Source organism: Chrysochloris asiatica, unplaced genomic scaffold (genome assembly GCF_000296735.1).
Source record: "Chrysochloris asiatica unplaced genomic scaffold, ChrAsi1.0 scaffold00024, whole genome shotgun sequence".
NCBI lineage: Eukaryota > Metazoa > Chordata > Mammalia > Afrosoricida > Chrysochloridae > Chrysochloris > Chrysochloris asiatica.
The window spans coordinates 12450230-12456965 of record NW_006408542.1 but is presented as its reverse complement, the minus strand read 5'-3'; positions in this window follow the sequence as shown (position 1 = coordinate 12456965).

Sequence of the window (6736 nt, the reverse complement as noted above, 5' to 3'; positions counted from 1 at the left end):
TAAAAAAAAAAAGAACTCCAGTTCATACACACATGGGTTTATTTATTAAACAAAATATTGTAAAATATGTATTTGCAATCAGGATATGACTGTAGATAAGTTCTCTCAGTCATACACTTGTCTTAGTCTTCTTAGGGTGCTTTCAAAAAGAGTTCTAATCAAAACAGTGGCTTCCAAGGGGATCTATTGTTGTTGTTATGTGCCACCGGAGTCGGTTCCGACCCATAGCGACCCTGTATACGGTTTCCGAGGGTGTAAATCTTTACGGGAGTAGAAAGCCTCATCTTTCTCTCGCGGAGCAGCTGGTAGTTTCGAACCGCTGACCTTAAGGTTCGCAGCCCAATTCATAACCACTATGCTACCAGAGCTCCTTACCAGTTAAAATTCCTGGCAGGCAGGTCAGCTCAGAAGGTAATGGGAACTTTTTCTTTGAATCCCAGAGGGGTAAACTTGATAGATTTTCTCAAAGGAGACAACACAATCACTGGGGATTATTAGGAAGAAGTTTTAAGAAAATTGAAAACTGCCTTGGTGAGAAAAAGGTCAGGAAAGTTGTGCCCTGGATTTTTTTTTTTTTAACCATCATGACAGTACACTTATCTGCCAAAGGCAACTTATTCTCCTAAGAGATTTTGTTGGGATACCTTACTCCATCCACCTTACTGCCCTGATCCTGCTCTTTCAGATGCTAATTCTCCAAATTCAAAGAACATTGAAAAGGAACACAATATGAGTCCTTAGAGGATGCCAAAGCTGTTGCTTTGGTGGGGAGTAAATCTAAAGGCACAGAATTCTTTTGGAGGGAGGGTTAGAGAGAGCACCCCAGAAGTGCACAAACTTAGATGGGAGATGTGTGGAGAAACAGTTGCTTCACATTTTGATGTTTTTGTTTAATGAAGGTTTCTATGATTTTGCAGCAATGCTTTTTAAATTACCCTCGTGTACCAAAATTGGAATGATACAGTGAAGATTAGCACGGATGCTAATGGATGACATTCATATTCATGAAGCATTTCATATTTTATGCTTTGCTACGTATATTTTCAGCAATAACAAACTAAATAAAATTTTAAAAAATAGTGATTCACTTAAATACTTCCTACAGTACAACAAATTGATGCAGCACTGGGGCCACTCACTCTTCTATGCCAAGAAATTTGTCAGACAGCATCTATATTTGTGTTCATTCCAAAGAGAGGTGACCCAATGGAATGCGGAAATCATTGGGCAATATCATTAATATCTCATGCAAGTAAAATTTTGCTGAAGATAATTCAAAAAATGGCTACAACTGTACATCAACAGGTAATTTCAAGAGGTTCAAGTTGAATTCAGATAAGGGCATGGAGCAAAGAATATCATTTCTGATGTCAGATGGCTCTTGGCTGAAAGCAAAGAATACCAGAAAGATGTTTACTATGATTTATTGATTATGCAAACACTTTTGACTGTGTGACAAGGTATGGATAACATTGTAAAGAATGGGTATTCCAGAGCACTTAAATTTGCTCATGATAAACCTGTACATAGACCAAGAGGCAGTCGTTTGAACAGAATAAGGGGATACTGAATAGTTTAACTTCAGGAAAGATGTGCATCAGGATTGTATTCTTTCATCATATTTATTGAATCTGTATGCTGAACAAAAAACTTAAGAAACCGGATTATATGAAGAAGAACATGGCATCTGGTTTGGAGGAAGACTCTTTAGCAACCTTTGATATGCAGATGATACAACCTTGATTGCTGAAAGTGACAAGGACTTAAAATACTGATGAAGATCAAAGACCACAGCCTTTTGCATCGGTTGCACTTCAATGTAAAGAAGACAAAAAATCCTCACCAATAAATAACATCAAGATAAATGCAGAAATGATTGAAGTTGTCAAAGATTTCATTTTACTTCATTTTGCAAGTTGTCAAAGACTTCAAGATGTCAGTTTAAGGTCTAAGGTGCATTTGGCCCAAGCCATGGTATTTTCAATAGCTTCAAATGCATGTGAAAGTTGGACAATGAATAAGGTCTTTTAAGACAAATATAGATGTTTTCCATTCAGCTGGACAGGTAGCTGTCTGCCAAATTTCTTGGCATAGAATAAATGGATGCATTTGAGTTATGGTGTTGGAAAAGAATATGAAAAGTACCATGGACTGCTAGAAGAACAGACAAAGCTATGTTGGAAGACGTACAGCCAGGATGCTCTTAGAAGACAGGATGAGGAGACTTCATCTCTCATACTTAGGACATGTTATCAGGAGGGACCAGCCCCTGGACAAGGATATCATACTTGGTAAAGTTGAGGTTCAGTGAAAAAAAGGAATAGCCCCAATGAGATGGATTGGCACAGTGGCAGAAGCAATGGGCTCAAACTTAACAACGCGCAGGACTGGGTAGTGTTTCATTCTGTTGTGCATAAGATTGCTATGAGTGGGAACACACTTGAAGGCACCTAAGAACACCACTGATAGAGTTTCATTAACATAACAAAGAAAACCTAATTCCAAAATAGGATTTACATCCACAGGTTTTGACATTAGTATGTACAACACAGAATTTTGGTGAACACAATTTAATCCATAACATGGTCCCAGCAACACTTCTAGAAAGACAAGTTTGGATGACTATTGTCTCCCAGGGCCTCTCCCTGCACTGAGACAAGCTGACCCACAGAGACCTGGGTGAGTTTAAGACAACAGTCTCAGTCAAGCCTTTGCATACTCCTGATCCTCCTAGAGAAGAATGAGAAGAATGCTGGAATCACCTCACTCCTGGCCACTTTTAGGAATAAGGCCCCAGAGCCACACTCTCCCAGTCTTCCCTGTGTGTCTTCCAAGCTTTTAGGGGGAGTCATCTGGTGGTAATGTCATTAAATAAAGCTACACGATGGGACATGTGTGAGCATGACTAGATCATTAATTGATGGACCTACTTTCTTAGATGGCACAATAAGATGTGGCATTAGTGACATTCCTTCAAAGAATGTGGACTATAGGTCATTGCCTGTAGCGTTTTTGAAAGACTTCAGATGCTGACAAAAAGAAATATTTGCACTGAGTTTTGCCTTTAGCCCCAGATCCCCTTTACACTGTGTTGTTCTTGTTGTTAGGTGCCGTCGAGTCGATTCCTACCCGTATCGACCCTGTATAGGGTTTCCAAGGAGCAGCTGGTGAGCTTGAACCATCGACCTTGCAGTTCAAACAACTTTGCAGTCTGATGCATTAACCCACAGCGCCACACCAGGACTCCTTCACACTGTAAGATCCTGCAAATCCTTCTGGAATCTTCAAATTGTGATGGGATCAGAAAACAAGATTGTGACTGAAAAAAACCCCACGGTTCTTGCTTTGTGGGGTTCTGAACTTAATCTTGGGGTCCTACTGTGACCCTAACTGCTGAAAGCATAATTTGCAGATAATTCAAACCCAATCTAAACCCACGGTTGTTGAGCCAGTTCCAACTTATGGAGGGAGACCCTATGTGTCACAGAGCAGAACTGTGGTCCATAGTACTTTCTTAGCTGTAATCTATTTTCCCACTTGAATGTAATCTTCATGGAAGCAGTTCTCCAGGCTTTTCTTCTGCAGAGCCATTGGGTGGGTTCAATTGCCATCCTTTAGGTTAGCAGAGATCACAAACTATTTGTACCACCCAGTACCTCAGATAGTCCAATTAATTCACAAGGGGGTTCTCTGGGTATTATTAATGAGGGAGCTGTTTCAATAAGTAGCTCCAGTGAGAAGGGGCTGTGAAGTGAGGATCCTACTTGGGGGATGCCTGTGTGGGCTGGTGGAGCCCAGGCATGACCTCGGATTGCACACGTGTACCCCACATGGCGGGCATGTGTGCTGCCTGGGCGCTGCAGGCTTCGAGGCCCTCCATGCTTGGAAAAGTCTGGATCTGCTGACTCGGCAAAACTGATCTCCAGTGGGATGGGGGCTGGGCCACATCTGGAGGGAGGGGGGATGGAGTCCCTGGTGACTGGGCTGTGAAGGGGCTTGCCAGCCCCCACAGCCCTGAGTTCCCCCATTGCTCCCCCCAACCGCAGAGCAGTGTAATTCTCCTCACATTAAAAGTAAACATCTGGCAGCATCTGCAGTGCCCAAAATAAACCAAGAACTAATAGGAGACGTTTGTTACCACAATAGGGCCTGAATCAGAAAAAATGGGTGGCTGGCTCTATAGAAGCCAAAGCTGGCTACTTGGTGAACCTCAACTCATTTGTTTATTGATCTGCGATAACTTAATGGATCAACACACCCCCTCCTGGAAGAGCCTGCTGGCTGCAGGCCCAAGTAGGATGATGATGGGAATGATAGTTGGTTTAGAGGTGTCAGCTGCACCTTGCTGGATGTCCCATGCTGAGTATCTGAAGACTTGAGAACAGGGGGAAATCTGTGTGGCAAAGCCAGTGAGGTCACTTCAGGGAAAAAGGTCATTTGCTAGAGGTGAAGGCTGTGTGGGCCGTTTGTAAGAGATCAAGAGCAGACATAAGTGTGGGATCACATAGGACACCTTGATGGCCATGGTACCGAATGTGCACTCAGGGATGAGAGGGAGATGGAAGTGAAGTACTCTGAATATGATAAGTGGTGTTAGACAAGGTAGTGGCAAGTGTATATGTCGTGATAAACACACTGACTGCTGAAATTTGGAGGATATAAAACTGGAAACAGAGCCTGGGACTGGCTGGCACTGACTGAAAACTGTGAAGGGCCTCAAGGATAAAACTGGGCATATTTGAACAACATCAAATCCATTCCTCACAGCAACCCTAAATGTAACTGACAGACGGCGAAACAAATTAATATAAAAAATGTCGCCAGCTTTCACGTTCTGGCAAGAGAAGTGCTTCCAGTGAGGGACAAATTCACAAAGCTTCATAATTTCGAGGACTAATATCCTTCATCACCCTCATCAAACAGTCAGAAGCGGCAGGACTCACTGTGAAAAAGCGCGCAGAAGAACATGGGAAAGGTTGAGTATGTGGAAACCAGGCGTTACGTCGTAACGTTAGAAACGGGGGTAACGCTAGAGGTCACAAACGGGCTGCTGCTGACTGACCACCGTTTGTAGACATGAATGTTTTTATTTCATTTTTGAATTTGGATTAGTGGCCCAAATTGTATGCATCGCAAGCATTTACAAAAATCTCTGATTCCCTTGAAAAATCAAAAGACCTGAAATTCCTGGGCCTGCATTCTACTGTGGTACTGATGAGCTAAGTTCTCTATATTGTACCCAGCACCATCCTGCTGTCTACTGTATTCATTTGTGATTTCAAGCCCCGTGTTAAGCCATCAGACACTTTTTGTAGATTAGAGAGCTGGTGGGATTGACTTTCTAAAAGTTCAGTGAAATAAAGGCTGCAGGATAATGCACTGGATTGCAAGGTTGGTAGTTCAAACCTGCCACTTGCTCCTCAGACACCCTAGACAGGGTCACTATGAGTCAGAATTGACTTGATGGCAGTTAACAACAAGAACAACAACAGATAACAAAATAGGAGAGCGATTTTGGTTCCACTTTATCCATACCAGCTGTCATTGAGTTGACCGTGTCCCATAGGGCTTTCAGTGACTGAGTTTTTGGAAGCAGTTAGCCAGGGATTTCTTTCGAGGTACCTCTTGGTGAATCTCCATACTTTCAGTTAGCAGCTGAGCATGTTAACTGCTTGCACCACCCAGAGGCTCTGGTCCCATTTTAGATAAAAAGATTTAGTTACTGCTTTAACCCACTGAAAGAATTGTACAACTAAAATCAGTTTTTATTGATAAAGCAACTCCACAATATATAAGAAATGTTTAGAAAATAAGTACCAATTAGTTTGTCATCCTTGCACATAGGTTATTTCTGTGTTGTTGTGTGCCGGCAAGTCAGTTCCGACCTATAGAGATTCTGTATATGGTTTCCAAGGAGTGACTGGTGCGCTTGAACTGCCAACATTGCAGTTCAAATCAACTTTGCAGTCCAATGCATTAGCCCACAATGCCACACCAGGACTTCTATAATTTTTTTTTCATGTATGTTTTTATATAGCATAGGTTTGCATCCTGTTTTCTCATGTAACCCAATATTTTATAATTTTCATATTACTATATAATCTTCATTTTCTGCTGTTTGAATTAGTGTTGTAAGGAACATCAATGGTATCTAAGTCTTTCATATTTTGAAGAATTTGCAATATAGTTTCAGATGTACCATAAATGGGCTATCTAAGAACTTGAACATTAAAGAGTTAACCTGTAAATTCATATCTTAAAAGCACTGTGTATAAATCTCTTCATCTCAGCAAATTGTTGGAGAGCCTGTAGGAAAAAAAAGGTCATTTCAGCATATGTGAGAGGATTGTGGGTAATTAAAAAAAAAAAAAAAAAAATCAGTGTGTGAAGCCCGTTCCGGGAATAACACTATCTTGAGACCCAAGTCAAATAGTACTAAATGTGCTAAGCAGAGGGCTATGTTTAAAGAAGAAACTCATTTGCTCTTAATAACTGCAAAAGGCTGCATAGCTCACCGATGGAGTCAGAAGGCTCCACATAGCATCAAAGCCTGGTTCAAAAAGATTCAGGAGGCCAAGATACAAGACAAACTGTCTTTCCCAATTAAAGCATCTTTGTACCCTAAGTACAATAGTCATTTCATAGAACAATGACTGCCTTTAAAATTTTTTATTGACAGGGCAAAGAAAAACGACTAACCAAGGCCAGAACATGGCAAGGTAATCTATATCCTATA